The 24318-nt window shown below is 39.2% G+C and overlaps 1 protein-coding gene across 14 annotated transcripts in view; it reads left to right on the plus strand.

Annotated features, from left to right (window-relative positions):
• Positions 1-24318, plus strand: part of ATF7IP2 (activating transcription factor 7 interacting protein 2) — a 94966-nt gene that overhangs the window by 11078 nt on the left and 59570 nt on the right. For 7 of the 14 annotated variants that reach the window (XM_063654649.1, XM_054455153.2, XM_054455164.2 and 4 more), the window contains one exon: positions 22273-22315. The exons of 2 other annotated variants lie outside the window; for them this stretch is intronic. The gene's annotated coding sequence lies outside the window, so the exon portion shown is untranslated. Of the gene's footprint in view, positions 1-17289; positions 17329-22272; positions 22316-24318 lie in introns of all 14 variants that reach the window. 5 more of the 14 variants (XM_054455158.2, XM_054455155.2, XM_054455163.2 and 2 more) reach the window with 1 other exon arrangement.

Below are 24318 nucleotides of genomic sequence, written 5' to 3' on the forward strand. Positions count from 1 at the left end.
CCAAATTGTATGTTTTGCCATTTGGTTGAAAATCAATTTAATATAAATCTGTGGATTTTATTTCTGAGTTCTCTATTCTGTTCCATTGGTTATGTGTCTGTTTTTATCCCAATACTGTACTGTTTTGTTCACTGTAGCTTTGTGGTATATTTTGAAATTGTCTAGTGTGATCCCTCCAGCTTTATTACTTTTGCTTAAGATTGCTTTGGCTTTTTGGACTCTTCTGTGGTACCACATAAATTATCCATTTTAGGATTGTATTTTTGATTTCTATGAAAAGTGTCATTGGAATTGTTATAGGGATTGCATTGTCTCTATAAAGTGCTCTGGGTAGTATAGTCATTTTAGCAGTATTAATTCTTCCAAAATATATGAGGAACTCAAATAACAAGAAAACAAGCCAATTAAAAAATGAATTCAAGAGTTTGAGGTTACAGTGAGCTATGATCGTGCAGTTGCATTCCAGCCTGGGCCACAGAGAGACCGTGCCTCAAAAGAAAATGGGCTAGGCATGGTGGCTCATGCCTACAATCCCAGGACTTTGGGAGGCCAAAGCGAGTGAATCGTTTGAGCTTAGTAGTTTGAGACCAGCCTGGGCAACATGGCAACGCCCCGTCTCTGCAGGAAATTAGGTGCACGCCAGTGGTTTCAGCTACTCAGCAGGCTGAGGTGAGAGGATTGCATGAGCCTGAGAGGTGGAAGTTGTAGTGAGCTGAGATCGTGCCACTGCCCTGCAACCTGGGTGACAGAGTGAGACCTCATTTCAAAAAAAAAAAAAAAAAAAAAAAGGCAAAGGAGCTGAAGAGATGTTTTTCAAAAGAAGACATACAAATGGCTAAAGTGCACATCACTAATATTCATGGAAATGTCAATTAAAACCACTATGAAATATCACATGTCACACCTGTTAGGATGACTTATCAAAAATAAAAGATAAGACTGGGCATGGTGGCTCATGCCTGTAATCCCAGCACTTTGGGAGGCTGAGGCGGGTGGATCATGAGGTCAGGAGTTTTGAGACCAGCCTGGCCAAGATGGCGAAACGCCATCTGTACTAAAAATACAAAAATTAGCTGGGTGCAGTGGTGGACACCTTTAATCCCAGCGACTCGGGAGGCTGAGGCAGGAGAATTGCTTGAACCCAGGAGGCGGAGGTTGTAGTGAGCCAAGATGGCGCCACTGCACTGTAGTCTGGGCAACAGAGCAAGACTCCCTGTCAAAAAAATAATAAATAACAAATGTTGGCAAAGATGTAGAGAAAAGGGAACTCCTCACAGAGTTCATGGAAACATGAATTAGTATAGCCATTATTTTTTAGAAGTTCAAAAAAATTAAAAATATACCTATGATCCAGGAATCTTATTGGATATATATCTAAAGGATATTAAATCATTATATTGAACAGATACTTGCACTCACATGTTTATTGCAGAATAATAATTCACAGTAGATACAGAATCAACCTGTTTATCAAGGAATGAACGAAGAAAATGTGGTATATGTACATAATGGAATACTATTTTGCCTGTCATTTGCAAGAACATGAATAAACCTAAACATTGTGTTAAGTGAAATAATCTAGACACAGACAAATACTATATGATGTCACTCATTTTTGGAATCTGACTCATGTAAGGAAGGAGTAGAAAGGTGATTATACAGCTGGGGGTGGACTTGAATAGATATTGGTCAAAGGATATAGAATGTCATTTAGGGAAATATGTTCAAGAGATCTGGCCAGGTGTGGTGGCTCATGCCTGTAATCCCAGCACTTTGGGAGGCTGAGGCAGGCAGATCACCTGAGGTCAGGAGTTCAAGACCAGCCTGACCAACATGGAGAAACCCCATTTCTACTAAAAATACAAAATTGGCTGGGTGTGGTGGTGCATGCCTGTAATCCCAGCTACTCAGGAGGCTGAGGCAGGAGAATCGCTTGAACATGGGAGGTGGAGTTTGCAGTGAGCTGAGATTGTGCCATTGCACCCCAGCCTGGGCAACAAGAACGAAACTCAGACAAAAAAAAAAAAAAAAGATCTATTGTTCTATTGTGCAAAACCTGACTAGTTAGTAACAATATGCTGTATACTTGGAAAATTATACAACGGTATTGTTGAAATTCATAAAGAATAATCTTATATGAAAAAATAGTAATACTAAATTGATCTACAAATTCAACACAATCCTTATGAAATTGCAGCTGGCTTGGGAGAAATTTATGATTTTTCTTTTCTGTGTAAATTTAAGGAGAGTTTAAGTATGGTAAGAGATAGGGATTCAGTTTCATTCTTATACATATGTTAATCCAGTTTTCCCAGCACCATTTATTGAAAAGAGTGTGTCCTTTCTGCAGCATATATTCTTGTCAACTTTGTCAAAGATCACTTGGCTGTAGATATGTGGCTTTATTTCTGGGTTCTCTGTTCAGTTGATCTGTATGTCTATTTCTATACATTACTATGCTGTTTTGATTACCATCAGCTTTGTATTATAATATTGTTAGAAGTCAGGTAATGCAATAGCTTCAGCTTTATTGTTTTAGCTTAGGATTGCTTTGGCTATTTGGGCTCTCTTTTGGTTCCATGTGAATTTCAAGACTGTTTTTTGTAATTCAGTGAAGAATGACATTGGTATTTTGATAGTGAATGCATTGAATTTGTAGATTGCTTTGGGCAGTATGGCCATTTTAACAATATTAATTCTCCTCATCAGTAAGCATGGGATATTTTTCCATTTGTGTCAGCTACAATTTCTTTTGTCAGTGTTTTGTAGTTTTTCTTGTATAGGAGGTCTTTGACCTCCTTGGTTAAAAATATTCCTGAGTATTTTATTTTACGTTTTGTAGCTATGGTAAATGGGATTGCCTTCTGATTTGGCTCTCAGTTTGATTGTTATTGGTGTATAGAAATGCTACACATTTTTATTTGTTGATTATTTATTTATTTTTTTTGAGACAGAGTCTTACTCTGTCAGCCAGGCTGGAGTGCAGTGGCACAATCTCAGCTCACTGCAACTTCCATCGCCCGGGCTCAAGCCATTCTCCTGCCTCAGCCTCCCAAGTAGCTGGGATTACAGGCACCCGCCACCACGCCTGGCTAATTTTTGTATTTTTAGTAGAGATGGGGTTTCACCATGTTGGTCAGGCTGGGCTTGAACTCCTGACCTCAGGTAATCCACCCGCCTTGGCCTCCCAAAGTGTTGGGATTACAGGCATTAACCACCGTGCCCAGCCGTGTGTTGATTTTTGCATCCTGAAACTTAGTTTGTTTATCAAATTAAGAGTTTTTTGGAAGAGTCTTTAGGATTTTCTAGACATAAGATCATATATCATCAGCAAACAGATACATTGATATCCTATTTCCCTTTTCTTTCTCTCTCTTGCCTGATTGCTATGGCCAGGATATATAGTAGTATGTTGAATAGAAGTGGTGAAAGTGGGCATCTTTGTTTTGTTCAAGTTTTTAGAGATTCTTTCAACCTTTCTTGATTTAGTATGATTTTCGCTGTGGGTTTGTTGTATATGGCCTTATGGCCTTTATTATTTTTAGCTATGTTCCTTCCTTTTTTGTTTTGTTTTGTTTTGTTTTGTTTTTTTGAGACAGAGTCTTGCTGTGTTGCCAGGTTGGAGTGCAGTCACACGATCTTGGCTCACTGCAACCTCCATCTCCTGGGTTCAAGTGATTCTTATGCCTCAGCCTCCTGAGTAGCTGAGATTACAGGTGCCCGCCACCATGCCCAACTAAATTTTGTATTTTCAGTAGAGACAGGGTTTCGCCATGTTGTGGCCAGTCTGGTCTCGAACTCTTGACCTCAGGTGATCCACCCGCCTCGGCCTCCCAAAGTGCTAGGAATAAGGCATGAGCCACTGCACCTGGCCTTAGCTATTTTCATTCTATGCCTAGTTTATTGGGGGTTTTATCATGAAGGGATGCTAAATTTTATGAAATGCTTTTTGTGCATGTATTGAGATCATATTGTTTTTGTTCTTAGTTGTGATAAATCACATTTATTGATTTGCATGTGTAGAACCATCCTTGCATTCTTGGTATAGAACCCATTTGATTATGGTTTATTTTTATTTATTTATTTATTAATTTTTGAGATGGAGTTTTGTTCTTGTTGCCCAAGCTGGAGTGCAATTGTGTGATCTCGGCTCACTGCAACCTCCACCTCCCAGGTTCAAGTGATTCTCCTGCCCCAGCATCCCGAGTACCTGGGATTACAGGTGCACACCACCATGCCCAGCTAATTTTTTTGTGTTTTTAATAAAGACGGGGTTTCACCATGTTGGCCAGGCTGGTCTCGAACTCCTGACCTTGTGATCCACCCACCTCGGCCTCCCACAGTGCTGGGATTACAGGCATGAGCCACTGTGCCTGGCCTTTTATCTTTTTTATGTGCTGTTAGATTCAGTTTGCTAGTATGTTGTTTAGGATTATTTCATTTATGTTTATCAGGGATATTGGTCTGTAGTTTTTTTTTTTTTGCTGTGTCCTTGTTTGGTTTTGTTATCAAAGTGATACTAGCTTCATAGAATGTGTTAGGAAGAATTCCCTCCCTTTTTTTTCCTCTTTTTTTTGAATAGTTTCAAGAGGATTGGTATTAGTTCAGCTTTGTATGGTAGAATTCAGCTGTGAATCCATCTGGTTATGGGCTTTTTTGTTGTTGGGAGAGTTTTTTTTTTTTTATTGATTCAGTCTCACTAATTATTCATCTATTCAGGATTTCTGTTTCTTCTTGGTTAAGGCTTGGGAGGTTGTATGTTTCCAGTAATTTATCCATTTCCCATAGGGTTTCCTGTTTGTCAGTATATAGTTGTTCATAATAGTCTCTGTTGTTGTTTTGTGGTATCAGCTGTAATGTGTCCTCCTTAATTTCTGATTTTGTTTATTTGGACCTTACCTCTTGGTTGGTGTAGGTAGTAGTTTTCCAATTTTGTTTAAATTTTCAAAGAACCAACTTTTTGTTTTATTGATACTTCTTTTTGGTCTCTATTTCATTTAGTTCTGCTGTGACCTTTATTTCTTCTGCTAATTTTTGGCTTGATTATTTTTCTAGTCTCTTGAGGTACAATGTAAGATTTTTAATTTTTGACTATTTTTTTGATGGAGACGTTGAATGCCATAAACTTCTCTCTAAGCACTGCCTTTGCTATATCCCAGAGGTTTTAGTATGTTGTTTTTCTATTTTCATTTGTCTCAAATGTTCTTAATACCCATATTCGTTTTTTCAATGATTCAGTGATAGTTCAGAAGCATGTTGAATTTCCATATATTTTTATAGCTCTGAAGATTCTCTTGGCATTGATTTCTAGTTTTATTCTGCTGCGGTCTGAGAAGATACTTGATATAATTTTGATTTTTGTTTTGTTTTGTTTCGTTTTGATACAAGATCTTACTCTGTCACCCAGGCTGGAGTGCAGTGGCATGATTTTTTACTTACTGCAGCCTTAACCTGCTGGGCTCAAGCGATTCTTCCACCTCAGCCTCCCAACTAGCTGGGGCTACAGGCATGTGCCACCATGCTTGGCTAATTTTTGTACTTTTTTGTAGAAACAGGGTTTCACCATGTTGCCAGACTGGTCTCAAACTCCTGAGCTCAAGTGATCCTCCCACCTCAGCCTCCCAAAGTGCTGGGATTACAGGCATGCGCGACTATGTCTGGCCTGATTTTGGTTTTTTAAAAATTTATTCACAGCCAGGTACAGCGGCTCCCCGTGTAGTCCCAGCATTTTGGGAGGCTGAGGCAGCAGGATTGCTTGAGGTGAGGAGTTCAAGACCAGCCTCATCAACACAGCGAGACCCTTTCTTAAAAAAAAAAAATGTTGAGTCTGTTTTGTGGTCTAATGGTCTGACTTCGAGAATGTGCCATGTGCTAATGAGAAAAATGTATATTCTGCAGGTAGAATGTTCTATGAATGAATGTTAGGTTCATTTGGTTTAAAGTTCAATTTCAGTCCAGTATTTTGATTTTTCTGTTTCCATCTGTCTAGTGATGTTTGTGTGGAGATTAGTGATTTTCCAGGTTAATGGATGTCAGGTATAAATCCTGTTACCACTGCAGCTGGCTCTTAACTGTAAGTGCCACCTACTGGCCTGGAGGTCAGCCTACGTAGCTTATTACAACATGTGACACAAATGCACTAGGATCAGGAGTGTGAGGTGAATTCTCATGACTTCGTGTTACCAGAATTGTCCATACCATTCTGGCTACTCAGGAGGTTGTGAACCTGCTCACCTACCTGGTACACTGCTACTACAACTGGCATTTGAGAAAACCATCACACTAAGGCTTTTTACAACCAAGGAAATAATAAGAGTTTTCACCACTGAACTCGTCCAGAAGCAAAGTCACAACCTCAAGAAAAAAAACTTCTATCCTAGCGAAAATAAATTTAATAATAGCAAGAAGCAAATGTGTCTCTGAATGTGCAGAAATAAGCATAAAGTTATAGGAAGCATGAAAAAGTAAGGTATTATAACACCCCCTCAAAGGAACACAGGAATTCCTTAGCAATGGATTCTAACCAAAAATGATAATTGAAATGCTGAAGAGCTCAAAATGTTTTTAAGGAAACTTAATGAAATGCAAGGGAAATCTGAAAACCCATACAAAAAAGTCGGAAAATCAATTTAGGATATGAATGAGAAATTTACCAAGGAAATAGATATCTTTTCATAAAACCAAACAGAACTTTATGGCAATGAAAAATTCATTGAAGGAATTTTGGAATGCATTTGAAAGCTTCAAGTATAGACTAACCAAAGCAGAAGAAATAATTTTTTGAATTAACCTAGTCAGACAAAAGTAATATATAAGAATGAAGAAGGCCTTTGAAACATACAAGACTACATAAAGCCACAGAACTAATGAATTAACAGTATTTCCAAAGGGAAAGAAAAAGCAAATATTTAGGGAACTTTTTCAGGAAATAATTAATGAAAACCTCTCTAGTCTAGCAAGAGATTTAGACATCTTAGATACAGGAGACCTAATGATTCCTAGGAAAATATGTTGCAACATGGGTTTAATGCCATATAGTCATCAAACTGTCTCAAGTCAAGGTGAAGGAAAGAATTATAAAATCAGCAAGAGAAAAGTGTCTAATCACCTATAAAAGAAACCTCATTAGACGAATAGTGTACTTGTCAACAGTAATCTTTTGTTTTTCCTTTTTGAGACAGAGTCTCACTCTGTCACCCAGGCTGGAGTGAAGTGGTGCAATCTCTGCTCACTGCAACCTCTCCCTCCCAGGTTCAAGCGATTCTCCTGCCTCAGCCTCCCGAGTAGCTGGGATTACTGGTGTGTGCCCCCAGACTCGGCTGATTTTTAGTAGATACCAGGTTTCACCATGTTGGCCAGGCTGGTCTCAAACTCTTCACTTTAAATGATCCACCCACCTTGGCCTCCCAAAGTGCTGGGATTATAGGCGTGAGCCACTCTGCCCAGTCTTTTTTTTTATTTTTTGAGACAGAGTTTCACTGTGTTGCCCAGGATAGTGTGCAATGGCACGATCATAGCTTACTGCAACCTCCACCTCCAGCTTCAAGCAATTCTCATGCCACTGCCTCCAGCTGGGACTACAAGCATGTGCCACCATGCCCAGATAATTTTTTTGTAGTTTTAGTAGTGACAGGATTTCCCCACATTGGCCAGGCTGGTCTCGAACTCCTGGACTCAAGTAAACCACCCACTTTGGCCTCCCAAGGTGCTGGTATTACAGGCGTGAACCACTGGGCCCAACCAGAAGTAACCTTACAAGTCAGAATGGGATGGGATGGGATGGGATTGTCAAAGTGCTGAAAGAAAAAAAACTGGTGAACCAGGAATTTTATATCCAACTAGATTAAGCTTCATAAATGAAGGAGAAATAGTTTTTCTTATAGAAGCAAATGGTGAGGGAATTCATCACCAGTTAAGTAGACTCTCCCTACAATAAATCCTCAAATCCCAAACATCTTAATGAAAGGTCAATATTTGGCTGGGCGCTGTGGCTCATGCCTGTAATCTCAGCACTTTGGGAGGCTGAGGTGGGTGGATTGCCTGAGGTCAGGAGTTCAAGACCAGCCTGGCCAACATGGTGAAACCCGGTCTCTACTAAAAAAAAAAAAATACAAAAAATTCACCGAGTCTGGTGGCGGGTGCCAGTAATCCAGCTACTTGGGAGACTTAGGCAGGAGAATTGCTTGAACCCAGGAGGCGGAGGTTGCAGTGAGCCGAGATCACACCATTGTACTCCAGCCTGAGCAACAACAGCAAAACTCCATCTCAAAAAAAAAAAAGGTTAATATTCATTATCGTGAAGACACCTGGAAGGGGCAGAGCAAGGTGGCTGAATGGAAACTGTTAGTCCAAGCTGCATTGTTTTGTAAGCCCCCACCATTTTGCAGACCTTGGTCAGAGTGAAACATTCCACAGGGGCTTGGGCGGTGAGAAACATCCTGCCTAACCACCTGACTACAGGAACATTCTTATCACATCCTGCTGGACAAAGGCCCAAGGAACATTCTTATCACATCCTGCCAGACAAAAAGGCCAAACCACCTGACCACAGGAATATCTTTATCAACATCCTCCTAGGCAGCAAGCCATACCACCTAGATCCCTCCCTCCCAGACCTACAATTACCCCAGCCTGTAAGTGGCAGTGGGTCCTGGCACTAAGTTGGTCCCCCTATGTAGGTTTGTACTGACAATAAACCTGTGTTGCTGTTGAGCTGCCAACTCTCTGTCCTTAACCCTTGACTTTCCTTCAAAACCTAACAGAAGCTTTCACTTGAAGTCAGGAGTTCGTGACCAGCCTGACCAACATGGTAAAACCCCGTCTCTACTAAAAACAAACTAGCTGGGTGTGGTGGCACGTGCCTGTAATCCCAGCTACTCAGGAGGCTGAAGCAGGAGAATTGCTTGAACCCAGGAGGTGGAGGTTGCAGTGAGCCAAGATCATGCCACTGCACTCCAGCCTGGGTGACAGAGTGAGAATCTGTCTCAAAAAAAAGAAAAGAAAAGCTTCAAATAATTTTTTTCATAGAATATTTTACTCTGTCACTCAGACTGGAGTGCAGTGGTGAAATCACAGCTCACCACAGCCTCGACCTCCACAGGATCAAGCAATCCTCCCATCTCAGCCTCCCGAGTAGCTGGGACTACAGGCATGCACCACCACCCTTGACTAATTTTTTATATGTTGTAGAGATGGGGTTTTGCCATGTTGCTTGGGCTGGTCTTGATCCCCTGGGCTCAAGCTGTCCACTTGCCTTGGCCTTCCAAAGTGCTGGGATTACAGGCCTGAACCACTGTGCCCAGCCAACTTAAAATAATTAACCTAATGATGCATGTTAAAGAACTAGAAAAGCAAAAGCAAACCAAACACAAAAGTAGTAGAAGAAAAGAAGTAGTAAAGATCATTGCAGAAGAAACAAAAGATCAATGAAATGAAAAGTTAGTTTTTTTAAATATAAAGCAAACATTTATGTAGACTATGAAAAACAATACCTCAGAAATTCACAGCATCATTTGTGGCTCCTATGAGCAACTATAGGCCAATAAATTGGAAAATCTAGAGGAAATGGATGCATTCCTAGGCACATACAACCTACGAAGATTGAACCATTAAGATATCAAAAACCTGAACAGACCAGTAACAAGTAATGACATAAAAGCCATAATAAAACATTGCCTAGCAAAGAAAAGCCTGAGCCCCAATTGCTTCACTGCTGAATTCTACTGAACATTTAAAGAAGTAATACCAATCCTACTGAAATCATTTTGAAAAATAGATGAGGAGGTAATACTTCCAAACTCATTCCATGAGGTTACCCAATACCAAAACCAGACAAAGACACATAAAAATAGAACTACAGACCAATATCTCTGATGAGTATTGATGTAAAAATCAGCAAAATGGTAGAAAACTGAATTTAACAATGCATGAAAAAGATTATTAATCATAACTAGGATTTCACCTGGCTTCAACATGTGCTAGCTATCAATGTGATACATTATATCAACAAAATGAAGGACAAAAATATGGTCATTTCATTTGATGCTGAAAATGGATTTGATAACATTCATCTTCCCTACATGATAAAAACCCTCAAGAAACTGGGTATAGAAGGAATGTATCTCAACGTAATAAAAGCCATATATGACAGACCACAGTTAGTATCATACTGAATGGGGAAAAACTACAAAAGAACTACAAACCTTTGGTTTGAGATGTGGAACACAACAAGGCTGCCCGTTTTCACTACAGTTACTGAACATAGTACTAGAAGTCCTAGCTAGGTGAATCAGGAGAAATAAGGGGCATGCAAATTGGGAAGGAAGAAGTCAAATTGTCCTTATTTACAGATGATAAGATCTTATACTTGGAAAATCCTAAACAATCCACCAAAACTAGTAATACTGATAAATTGAGTAAAGGTGCAGTATACAAAATCACCGTACAAAATTCAGTAACATTTCTATATGCTAACAGTAAATGATATGTAAAGGAAATCAAAATAGTCTCATTTATAATATTGACAAATAAGATTATTTTTAAAATTTTTTATTTCTGTAGGTTATTCAGGAACAGGTGTTACTCGGTTACATAAGTTCTTTAGTGGTGATTTGTGAGATTTTGGTGCACCCATCACCTGAGCAGTATACACTGAACCCAATTTGTGGTGTTTTATCCCTCATCACCCTTTCCCCTGAGTCCCCATAGTTCATTGTATCATTCTTACGCCTTTTCATTCTCATAGCTTAGCTCCCACTTGTGAGTGAGAACATGCAATGTTTGGTTTTCTACTCTTGAGTTACTTCTTTCTTTCTTTGTTTTTTTTTAGATGAAGTCTCGCTCTGTCACCAGGCTGAAGTGCAGTGGCATGATCTTGGCTCACTGCAACTTCTGCCTCCTGGGTTCAAGCGATTCTCCAGCCTCAGCCTCCCAAGTAGCTGGGACTACAGGCATGTGCCACCATGCCTAGCTAATTTTTGTATTTTTAGTAGAGGTGGGGTTTCACCATGTTGGCCAGGATGATCTTGATTTCCTGACCTCGTGATCCACCTGCCTTGGCCTCCCAAAGTGCTGGGATTGCAGGTGTGAGCCACCATGCCCAGCTTATACCACAATTTCTTTATCCACTCATTGATTAATGGGCATTTAGGCTGGTTCCATATTTCTGCAATTGTGAATTGTGCTCCTATAAATATGCCTTTGCAAGTGTCTTTTTTGTATAATGACTACTTTTCCTCTAGGTGGATACCCAATAGTGGGATTGCCGGGTCAAATGGTAGTTCTACTTTTAGTTCTTTAAGGAGTCGCCACACTTTTTTCCATGATGGTTGTACTAGTTTACATTCCCACCAGCAGCATAGAAGTGTTCCATTTACACCACATCCACACAAACATCTACTATTTTTTGACTTTTTGATTATGGCCATTCTTGCAGGAGTAAGGTAGTATTGCACTGTGGTTTTGATTTGCATTTCCCTGATCATTAGTGGTGATGAGCATTTTTTCATGTTTGTTGGCCATTTGTATATCTTCTTTTGAGAATTTCCTGTTCATTTCATTAGCCCACTTTTTGATGGGATTATCTGGTTTTTTTCTTGCTAATTTGTTTGAGTGCCTTGTAGATTCTAGATATTAGTCCTTTGTTGGATGTATAGGTTATAAAGATTTTCTCCCACTCTGTGGGTTATCTGTTTACTCTGCTGACTTCCTTTTTCTGTGCAGAAGCTCTTTAGTTTAATTAAGTCCCGCCTATTCAGCTTTGTTTTTGTTGCATTTGCTTTTGGGTTTTTGGTCATGAAATCCTTGCCTAAGTCAATGTCTATGTTGGAGATAAATGCTCAGTGTCACAAAGTGTAACCAGCACTCAGGCAAAAGTTTTCCCAGCAAGGCAATTTACTTCTGCAGAAGGGTGCTGCTCGTGTCAGTCACGATCACAAGAGCACACTGAACAAAGGAGGGAAAGGGTTTTTATTCCTAATGTGGCCCCTACATCTGTGTCAGTCTCCCATGGGAGGGGGGTAGGCGGGTTGAACTGCACATTCTAAGTTGACCTGATGGGCTATTTGTGGATATTTTCCCAAATAAGGAAGGGAAGGGGGATGTGAGTTACAGTGGTGGGACATGTGGTTTCAAAGGGTGGAATGGGTGCAGAGTTAGCAACCAAGGGAATAGATGTGAGTTATTGATTAGAGCTGATAGGAAGGTTGTTTACAGTAATTAGGGGCAACGAGGCATGGAGAACAAGAAAGTTGAGTTTGAGAACAAAGAATAAGGAAGTTAACAAGCTAAACCTTTGAAGAGGAATTTATTATATCTTACATCTAGAAGGGTTTTTCTGATGTTATCTTCTAGAATTTTTATAGTTTCAGGTCTTAGATTTAAATCCTTGATCGTCTTTTTTTTTTTTTTTTTTTGAGACTTTTTTTTTAATGAGTCATTCTCCTGCCTCAGCCTCCCGAGTAGCTGGGACTACAGGTGCCTGCAACCACGCCCAGCTAATTTTTTGTATTTTTAATAGAGGTGGGGTTTCATGGTGTTAGCCAGGACGATCTCGATCTCCCCACCTCGTGATCCGCCCGCCTGGGCCTCCCAAAGTGCTGGGATTACAGGCGTGAGCCACTGTGCCCAGCCTCCTTGATCCATCTTGAGTTGATTTTTGTCTAAGGTGAGAGATGAGGATCCAGTTTCATTCTCCTACATGTGGCTTGCCAGTTATCCCGACACCATTTGTTGAACAGAGTGCCCTTTCCCCACTTTATGTTTTTGTTTGCTTTGTCAAAGCTCAGTTGACTGTAAGTATTTGATTTTCTCAGTTCTCTATCCTGTTCCATTGGTCTTTGTGCCTAGTTTTATACCAGTAGCATGCTGTTTTGGTGACTATGGCCTTATAATGTAGTTTGAAATCAGGTAATATGATGCCTCCAGATATGTTCTTTTTGCTTGGTCTTGCTTTGGCTATACAGGCTCTTTTTTGGTTCCATATCAATTTAAGATTCCTTTTTCTAGTTTTGTGAAGAAGATGGTGGTATTTTGATTTTTTTGCATTGAATTTTTAGATTGCTCTTGGCAGTGTGGTCATTTTCACAGTATTGTCTCTACGCATCCATGAGCACGGGATGTGTTTCCATTTGTTTGTGTCATCTGTGATTTCTTTCAGCAGTGTTTTGTAGTTTTCCTTGTAGAGGTCTTTTGACTCCTTGGTTAGGTATATTCCTAAGTTGTTTGTTTTGTTTTGTTTTGTTTTTGTTTTGTTTTGTTTTTCCCCAGCTATTGTAAAAGGTGTTGAGTTCTGGATTTGTTTCTCAGCTTGGTTGCTGCTGGTGTATAGGAGAGCTACTGATTTGTGTACAGTAACTTTGTATCCAGAAACTTTGCTGAATTCTTTTGTTAGTTTGGGAGCTTTTTGGAGGACTCTAGGGTTTTCTAGGTATACAGTCACATCATCAGCACACAGTGACAGTTTGACTTCCTCTTTATCGATTTGGATGCCCTTTATTTCTTTCTCTTGTCTGATTGCTCTGGCTAGGAAGAGAAGTGGTGAGAGTGGGCATCCTTGTCTTGTTTCAGTTCTCAGAAGGAATGCTTTCAACTTTTCCCCATTTAGTATTATGTTGGCTGTGGATTTGTCATAGATGGCTTTTATTACATTGAGGTATGTCCTTTGTATGCCAATTTTGCTGAACGTTTTAATCATAAAGGGATGCTGGATTTTGTTGAATCCTTTTTCTGTGTTTATTTAAAGATAATTGTATAATTTTTGTTTTTAATTCTTGTTATGTGGTGTATCACATTTATTGAATTGCATATGTGAAACCACCCCTGCATTTCTGGTATGAAACCTACCTGATCATAGTGGGTTATCTTTTTGATATGTTGTTGGATTCAGTTAGCTAGTATTTTGTTAAGGATTTTTGCATCTATGTTCATCAGGGATATTGGTCTGTAGTTTCCTGTTTTGATTATGTCCTTTGCTGGTTTTTGTATTAGGGTGATACTGGTTTCATAGAATGATTTTGGAAGGATTCCCTTTCTTTATCTTTTGGAATAGAGTCAGGATTGGTACCAATTTTTCTTTGAATGCCTGGTATGATCCAGCTGTGAATTTGTCTGGTACTGGGCCTTTTTTTTTGGTGTTTTTGTTGTTGTTGTTGTTGTTGTTGTTGTTTTGTTTTGTTGAGACAAGAGTCTGGCTGTGTCGCCCAGGCTGGAGTGTAGTGGCACAGTCTTGGCTCAAGCAATTCTCCTGCCTCAGCCTCCAGAGTAGCTGGGATTACAGGCGCGTGCCACCATTCCCTGCTGATTTTGTATTTTTAGTAGAGATGTGGTTTCACCATGTTGGCCAGGCTGGTTTTAACTCCTGACCTCTGGTGATCCACCCACCTTGGGTCTCTCAAAGTGCTGGGATTACAGATGTGAGCCACTGCACCTGGCCTATGTTGGCAATTTTTTAATTGCCATGTCAATCTCACTGCATGTTATTGGTCTTTCAGGGTATCTACTTCTTCCTGATTTAAGCTAGGAGGGTTATATCTTTCTGGGAATTTATCCATCTCCTCTAGGTTTTCTAGTTTATATGCATAAATGTGTTGAATTAGCCTTGAATAATCTTTTATATTTCTGTGGTGTCAGTTGTAATATCTCCCATTTTGTTTCTAATTGAGCTTATTTGGTTTTTTTTTCTCAGCTTTTCTTGGTTAATCTTGCTAATGGTCTATTAATTTTATTAACCTTTTCAAAGAACTAGCTTTTTGTTTCATTTATTTTTTTTTTTTTGGTTGTTTGTTTTTATTATTATACTTTTAAGTTCTAGGGTACATGTGCACAAGGTACAGGTTTGTTACATAGGTATACATGTGACATGTTGGTTTGCTGCACCCATTAACTCATCTCATTTATCTTTTGTATTGTTTTTTTGTTTCAATTTCATTTAGCCCTGCTCTGATCTTAGTTATGTTCTTTCTTGTGCTGTGTTTGGGTTTGGTTTGTTCTTGTTTCTCTAGTTCCTTGAGGTGTGACCTTAGATTGTCTGTTTGTGCTCTTTCAGACTTTTTGATTTAGGCATTTAGGGCTATGAACTTTCCTCCTAGCACCGCCTTTGCTATATCCCAGAAGTTTTATAGGTTGTATCTCTATTGTCATTCAGTTTGAAGAACTTTTTAATTTCCATCTTGATTTCATTGTTGACCCAATGATCATTCAGGAGCAGGTTATTTAGTTTCTATGTGTTTGCATGGTTTTGAAGGTTCGTTTTGGAGTTGATTTCCAGTTTTTTTCCACTATGGTCTGAGAGAGTGCTTGATATAATTTCAATTTTATTAAATTTATTCAGGCTTGTTTTGTAGCCTATCATATGGTCTACCTTGGAGAAAGTTCCATGTGTAATGAATAGAATGTATATTCTGCAGTTGTTGGGTAGAATGTTCTGTAAATATCTGTTGAGTCCATTTGTTTCAGGGTATAGTTTAAATCCATTGTTTCTTTGTTGACTTTTCTGTCTTAATGACCTGTCTAGTGCTGTCAGTGGAGTTGAAGTCCCCCACTATTATTGTGTTGCTGTCTATCTCATTTCCTAAGTTTAGTAGTAATTGTTTTATCAGTTTGGGAGCTCCAGTGTTAGGTACTTATATATTTAGGATTGTGATATTTTTCTGTTGGATAATGCTTTTTATCATTATATAATGTCCCTCTTTGTCTTTTTTAAGTGCTGTTGCTTTAAAGTTTGTTTTATTTGATATAAGAATAGCTACTCCTGCTCGCTTTTGATATTCATTTGCATAGAATGTCTTTTTCCACCCCTTTACCTTAAGCTTATGTGAGCCCTCATGTGTTAGGTGAGTCTCTTCAAGGCAGGAGATAGTTAGTTTGTGAATTCTTATCCATTCTGCAAATCCGTGTCTTTTAAGTGGAGCATTTAGGCCACTTACATTTAATGTTAATGATATGGTTTGGCTGTGTCTGTACTCAAATCTCAACTTGAATTGTATCTCCCAGAATTCCCAGGTGTTGTGGGAGGGACCCAGGGGGAGGTAATTGAAACATGGGGGCCAGTCTTTCCCATGCTATTCTCGTGATAGTGAATAAGTCTCATGAGATCTGATGGGTTTATCAGGGGTTTCCGCTTTTGCTGCTTCCTTATTTTTCTCTTGCCACTGCCATGTCAGAAGTGCATTTTGCCTCCCGCCATGGTTCTGAGACATCTCCAGCCATGTGGAACCATAAGTCCAATGAAACCTCTTTTTCTTCCCAGTCTCAGGTATGTCTTTATCAGCAGCATGAAAATGGACTAATACAGTTAGTGTTTAGTTGTGAGGTACTATTCCGTTCATCATGCTGTTTGTTGCCTTTATACCTTGGTTTTTTGTTTGTTTGTTTATTGTATTTTTGCTTTATAGGTCCTGTGAGATTTATGCTTTAAAGAGGTTCTGTTTTGATGTGTTTCCAAGATTTGTTTCAAGATTTAGAGCTCCTTATAGTAGTTTTTACAGTGTTAGCTTGGTAGAGATGAATTCACTCATCATTTGTTTGTCTGAAAAAGACTGTATGTTTCCTTAATTTATGAAGCTTAGTTTCACTGGATACAAAACTCTTAGCTGATAATTGTTTTGTTAAGGAGGCTGAAGATAGGGCCCCAAATCCCTCAAGCTAGAAGGGTTTGCCGAGAAATCTGCTGTTTATCTGATAGGTTTTCCTTTATAGATTACCTGGTGCTTTTGCCTTACAGCTCATAAGATTCTTTCCTTCGTCTTAACTTTAGATAATCTGATGCCAGTGTGCCTAGGTGATGCTCTTTTTGCGATGAATTTCCCAGGTGTTCTTTGAGCTTATTGTATTTGGATATCTAGGTTTTTAACAAGGCCCGGGAAGTTTTCCTTGATTATTCTCCCAAATACGTTTTCTAAACTTTTAGCTTTCTCTTCTTCCTCAGGAATGCTGATTATTCTTAGGTTTGGTTGTTTAACATAATCTCAGACTTCTTGGAGGCTTTGTTCATATTTTCTTATTCTTTTTTCTTTGTCTTTGTTGGATTAATTCAAAAACCTTGTCAAGCTCTAAAGTTTTCTTCTGCTTGTTCAATTCTGTTGCTGAGACTTTCTAGAGCATTTTGCATTTCTATAAATGTGTGCATTATTTCCTGAAGTTTTGATTGTTTTTTATTTATGCTATCCATTTCACTGAAGATTTCTCCCCTTATTTCTTGTATGATTTTTTTGATTTCCTTAAATTAGGCTTCACCTTTCTCTGGTGCCTCCTTGATTAGCTTAATAACTGACCGTCTGAATTCTTTTTCAGGTAAATCAGGGATTTCTTCTTGGTTTGGATCCACTGCTGGTGAGCTAGTGTGATTGTGTGTGGGGGGGGGGGGGGGCGGAGGATGTTAAGGAACCTTGTTTTGTCATATTACCAGAGTTGGTTTTCTGGTTCCTTCCCATTTGGGTAGGCTCTGTCAGAGGAAAGGTTTAGGGGTCAAGACTGTTGTTCAGATTCTTTTGTCCCCCGGGATGTTCCCTCAATGTAGTACTCTAACCCTTTTCCTAGGAATGTGGCTTTCTGAGAGCTGAGCTGTAGTGATTGTTATCTCTCTTTAAAATTAAATACCTAGTAACTAACTGAAGATGTGAAAGATACCTGCAATGAAGACTGTAAAACACTCATGAGAGAAATTGAAGAGGACACAAAAAAATTAAAAGATATTTCATGTTTATGGATTAGAAAAATCGATATTGTTAAAATGTTCATACTACTTAAAGCAGTCTGCACATTCAGTGCAGTCCCTATCAAAGCATCGATGACATTCTTCACAGAAATAGAGAAAACATTCCTAAAATTAGTATGGAACCACAGAAGACTGAGAATAGCCAACACTATTCTGAACAAAAAGAAGAAAACTGAAGGAATCACATTACCTTACTTGAAGTTATACTGCAGAGCTATAGTAACCAAAACAGCATGGTACTAGCATAAAAACAGACCAAACAGTAGAACAGAATAGATATCCCAGAAACAAATCCATATACCTACAGTGGGTGAACTCATGTTTGACAAAGATGTCAAGAACAAACATTTGCAAGAAGACAGTCTCTTCAATAAATGGTGCTGGGAAAACTGGATATTCACATACAGAAGAATGGAATTAGATCTGTTATCTCTCACTGTATATAAAAAGGCAAAATGGATTACTTAAATCTAAGACCTCAAACTATGAAACTGCTAGAAGAAATCATTGGGGAAACTCTCTAGGACATTGTTCTGGGCAAAAGAATTTTCATAAGCATTGGTAACCAAATGAAAAATGGACAAATTGGATCACTTCAAGTTAAGCTTCTGCACAACAAAGGAAACAATCTACAAAGTAAAGAGACAAGGCACAGAATGGGAGAAAATATTTGTAAACTACATGTTTGACATGGCATTAATAACCAGAATATAAGAAGCTCATACAACTCTATAGGAAAGAATCTAATAATCCAATTATACAATGGTAATACCTGAATAGACATTTCTCAAAAGGAGAGATACAAATGGAAAACAGGCATGTGAATAGCTGCCTAACGTCATTGATCATCAGCAAAATGCAAATCAAAGCTACAGTGAGATATCACACCTCATTTAAAATAGCTTTTATTCAAAAGACAGATAATATGAAATGCTGGTGAGGATGTGTAGAAAGGGAATCCTTGTACATTGTTGGTGGGGATGAATATTTGTACAACCAGTATGGAGACCAGTTTGGAGGTTCCTTAAAAAACTAAAAATAGAGCTACCATGCAATCCAGCAATCCCGCTGCTGAATATATACCCAAATGAAAGGAAATCAGTATAACAAAGGGATATCTGCAATTCCATGTTTATTGCAGCACTGTTCACAATAGCCAAGATTTGGAAGCAATCTAAGTGCTCATCAGCAGATAAATGGATAAAGAAAATGTGGTACATATACACAATAGAATACTATTCAGCCATGAAAAAGAATGAGATCTGTCGTTTGCAACAATGTGGATGGATCTAGAGGTCATTATCTTCAGCGAAATAAGCCAGGCACAGAAAGACACACTTATGTTCTCACTTATTTGTGGGAGCTTAAAAATTAAAACACTTGAATTTATGGTGAGAATAGAAGGATGGTTACCTTAGGCTGGGAAAGGTATTTTGTGTTGGGGAAGAAGTTGGGGGTGGTTAATGGGTATAAAAGCTAGTTAGAATGGGCCAGGCACAGTGGCTTACACCTGTAATCCTAGGACTTTGGGAGGCCAAGGCAGGTGGGTCACCTGAGGCCAGGAGTTCGAGACCAGCCCGGCCAACATGGCAAAACCGCCTCTCTACTAAAAAACACAAAAGTTAGCCTGGTGTGGTAGTGATGGGCACCTGTAATCCCAGCTACTTAGGAGGCTGAGGCAGCAGAATCACATGAACCCAGTAGGTGGAGGTTGCATTGAGCCAAGATCACACCACTGCACTCCAGCCTGGGCAACAGAGCAAGACTCTGTCTTAAAAAAAAAAAAAGGTAGTTAGAATGAATTAAGACCTAGTAACCTAGTATTTAATTGCACAACTGGGTGACTATAGTCATCAATAATTTAGTTGTACATTTAAAAATAACTAAGACTATAATTGGATTGTTTGTAACACAAAGAATAAATGCTTCAGGGGATAGATACCCCATTTACCAATGTGATTATTACGCATTGCATTTCTGTATCAAAGTATCTTATGTACCCACAGAAGTTACAAATTAAAACTGGAAATGAAACCTCATGAAAGTTTAAGAATCAGAGGTCATATAAAACAATCACATAAAAGAAGAAGAGAAAGGAATCAAATGGCAACATAATTTAATTCCATTATACCACAAAGACGAGGAAAACAAGGAAAGAATTTATACAACAACTAGATAATAATCGATAATGTGACAGGATCAAAACCTCTCATATTAATATTAACATTGAACCTGAATGGATGAAATGCTCCACTGAAAAGAGAGATTGATGGAATGGATTTTCAAAACCCATGAACCACGTATATGCTGCTTACCAGAAACATCTTACATGGTAAGACACATTTAGACTCAAGTTGAAGAGGTAGAAAAAGATATTCTGTGCGATGGAAACCAAAATTGAGCAGGAGCAGCTATACCTATCTCACATACAATTAGCTTTAAATCAAAAGCAGTAAAGAAAGACAAACATGATCATTATTTAATGATAAAGGGATCAATTCAACAATAGGATATAACAATCCTAAATATGCATGCACTGAACACTGGGCCACCCAGATTCATTAAATATTACTATAGTTAAAGAAAGAGATAGACAGCTGAACAATAATGGTAGGGAACAACAGCGCACTTATACTAGACAGAAATTGATAATCTGATCCTAAAATTCATATGGAAATTCAAGGGACCCACAATAGCCAAAACAGTCTTCTCCAAGAATAACAAAGTTGGAGGACTTACACATCCTGAATTCCAAACTTCTCACAAATGACAGTAATCAAGATAATGTGGTACAGACCTATATACAAATGGAATAGAATCGTGAACCCAGAAATACACCTTCTCATTTAAAGTCAATTTGTTTTTTATAAGGGTGTCATAAAACAGGTAAGTAATGGTGTTTTAAAATTGTGCTGGAACAATTGGATGTCCACGTCGGTCGTGGAGACCCTAACCCAGTGGCACTAGAGGAATTAAAGACACACACACAGAAATATAGAGTGCGGAGTGGGAATCAGGGGGCTTGACAGCCTTCAGAGCTGAGAGCCACAAACAGAGTTTTACCCACATATTTATTGACAGCAAGCCAGTGGTAAGCATTGTTTCTATAGAGTATAGATTAACTAAAATGGGAAACAAAGGGATGGGCTCTGGCTAGTTATCTGCAGCAGGAATATGTCCTTAAGGCACAGATCACTCATGCTATTGTTTGTGGTTCAGGAACGCCTTAAGCGGTTTTCCACCACAGGTGGGCCAGGTGTTCCTTGCCCTCATTCTGGTAAACCAACAACCTTCAGCGTGGGCGTCATAGCTATCACAAGCATGTCACACTGCTGCAGAGATTTTGTTTATGGCCAGTTTTGGGGCCTGTTTATGGCCAGATTTGGGGGCCTATTCCCAACACGTCGCCCTGTTTTGTTTTTGCAAGACAGTAGAAGCAAAGGCGGCTTTATCACGGTGAGCTACTTCTCGCAGGAGTCAGGATCCACATCTGCAGACTATACAAAGGCAACACAGATTAAAAGCACAATCATCATTGAAATCACAGAGCCTCCAAGTGTTTTTATCCATTTTAATGGGTTAATAGCTGCTAATCTGTCTGCAGCTCCTTCAAGCACTCCAGTTCCTGGCATTAAGGTCAGGTATGCCTGGGATGCTTTAAATATTTGTTCTTTTAATTTTGCAGTATCCAAAGACAAGTTTGTAGAGTATCGTTATAGATGCTTTTTTATTCTTTCCCAAATTTTGATCTTATTAAGAGCCATTAATAGTTTCCACAAATCCTTATGTTTAGCTCCTAGAGCGGGCCATATCATTTGAGGTTGAGGTGCCACTATACCGCCATGTTTCCAGATAATAGGAACTCTTGCCATACTTCTTACCATTTCTACCATCTGACCGTTTTGTTTAGACCAACTGAACATAGTGTGGCCATGGCACACAGACTGAGGTACAATTTGTGCTAAACATCCCCTTAGGGGACCAATCAATAATGATTCCGTGGGAATCAGCAGCACCTCTGCCTGTTCTGCAATGCAGTCTTCCCAAACAAGTACATTCATTTTTTTGGACCAGGTCCAATTCTGTTTACAAACAGGTTTTTGATGGCAGTATGCCTCAATTGTAGGAGCAGATTTATTATGGTAAATAGTGAGACCAGAAAGCATGTGTAACTGTGTCATAGAGTGATTACATCCAGGCATTATTGCCAGCCAAGATTGATAGTGAGGGGGTAGGCAACTAGTGGCCTTTCCCAAACAGATAGGTGAATGTTCAAATCCTAAAGAAATATTCCTAACAGTTCCTTCCTCATGTGGGTTACACGGGCCTCTATTATCTGTAGGACTGAGCATCCAAGAGCTATCATTAGTGTATACCTCCATTGGGGGGTCCAGCCAAGTTACAGGCCTTAGAAGTGGTGGAAAGGGTAAATATACCCAATAAGTATAATTGTTCTCTGTGTCAGCCCTTGCTAAAGGAATACTCATGGCAATGGTGATCACTGCTATCATAGCTATCATTAAATTACTCATTGTGATTGGTTGTTCTGCTTTCCTCAGGTTTTCTTCCGCCATCTGTGACAGCTTCTTGATCTGTCCTAAGGTAGGTGGCTGCATTCGACAGGTGTTGCTCGTGACAGTTGGGGTCCTCCTCAGTGTCAGTCTCAACATGGCTGCAACTGGTGGGTCTTTGGGACCCTCCCAAAACCTCTTCCGGAGTATCTGGCTCATAGTAAGGCTTTAGGTGTCTCAATGGCACCCAAATTGGCTGTTGATTCGGTCCTGGCAAAACACAAGCATAACCTCTACCCCAAGTTACTATTTTACCTGTTTCCCAACTTTTTGTTATTGCATCTCTCCACCAAACCAGTTGTTCTGCTTCTGTCTTTGCAGCTGGTTTCTGTAGATGCTGTTCAGCTGCTGATAGCATCCAGCCTTTAGGCAGGCTCAAAAAATGTAAAGTCAGTAATGCCAGATTCACTTGCGTGTGTGATGTCCTGTAGTCCCTGTTTCCCTCCTTTTGCTTTTGCAATGGCTGTTTCGGGGAGAGATTCATTCGTTCCACAATGGGTTGTCCTTGAGAATTACATGGGATGCCAGTAATGTGTTTAATATTCCATACAGAGAAAAATGTAGCTAGAGCTTGGTTAGTATATATATAGCCTGGGGCATTGCCCGTTTTAATAGATGCTGGAATGCCCATCACCGCAAAACACCCCAAAAGGTGATGTTTAACACAGGCAGAAGACTGTCCTGATTAGCATGTAGCCCAGACAAAGTGAGAAAAGGTATCTACACATACATGCACATAAGCTAGTCTCTCAAATGAGGGAACATGGGTGACATCCATTTGCCAAAGAGAATTAGGTTCCAATCCGCGAGGATTAACTCCTCCTGTAAAAGATGAGGAATGCACCATTTGGCAAGTTGGGCATCGCTGGATAATAGCTTTAGCTTCTTTCCAGGTAATGCTATACCTGCGTTTGAGACCAGAAGCATTAACATGGGTTAAATTGTGAAAGTGTCTGGCATTAGATACTGCAGTAGCAACTAGGTGATCAGCCATTTGATTCCCTGCAGTCCAAGGTCCTGGAAGAGATGTGTGAGCCCTAATGTGAATGATGTAAAAGGGTGCATTCTACTCCTAACTGCTGTTTGCAATTGGGAAAATAATCAGTTGTTCATCTGTGTGAAATCATAACTGAGCATTTTCAATTAATTGTGTGGAATGAACCACCTATGAAGAATCAGAAATCACATTAATAGGCATATCAAAGGCAGTCAATACCTCAATTACAGCTACAAGCTCTGCTTTTTGAGCTGAAGTATAGGGCGTCTGAAAAACTTTACCTTTCAAGCCAGAATAAGAAGCTTTACCATTACTAGACCCACCTGTGAAGACATTTTCAGCACCTTCAGTTGGTTTAAATTTAGTCATTTTAGGGAGAATCCAATTAGTTAATTTCAAAAATTGAAACAGTTTTGTTTTAGGAAAATGGTTATTGAGAATATCCACAAAGTCAGCTAAATGAGTTTGCCAAGTAAGACTATTTATAAAAGCTTGCTGTATTTGTGCCTTCGTGAGAGGGACAATAATTTTTCCAGGATCATATCCATGTAATTTAACAATCTGAGTTCTCTGATTTCCTATCACAGTAGCGATTTGATCTAAATAAGGAGTTAGAGTCCGTGAATTAGTATGTGGAAGAAAAGCCACTCTACAAGATCTTGCTCTTGAACAATAACACCAGTAGGTGAATCTGAGTTGAAAAAAATTAGCAAATCTAGAGTCTTCTCTGGATCTTTTCTATTTATTTGAGCCTTAAGCACTTGCTTCTCACTTAGCTGTAACTCTGCCTCTGCCTCCTTTGTTAATTGCTTAGGGCTATTACAACTAGGATCTCCTCTAAGGATAGAAAATAGATTACTCATGGCATAGGTAGGAATGCCTAGAGCAGGTTGTATCCAATTAATGTCCCCTAGTAATTTTTGAAAATCATTTAATGTTTTCAATTGATCCCTACGTATGGTTGCTTTCTGTGGCACAATAGTACTGTCATTTACTAAGGTCCCCAAGTAGGAGTAAGGAGTAGTAGTCTGAATTTT

This window comes from Pongo pygmaeus, chromosome 18, assembly GCF_028885625.2.
Source record: "Pongo pygmaeus isolate AG05252 chromosome 18, NHGRI_mPonPyg2-v2.0_pri, whole genome shotgun sequence".
Taxonomy (NCBI): Eukaryota; Metazoa; Chordata; class Mammalia; order Primates; family Hominidae; genus Pongo; species Pongo pygmaeus.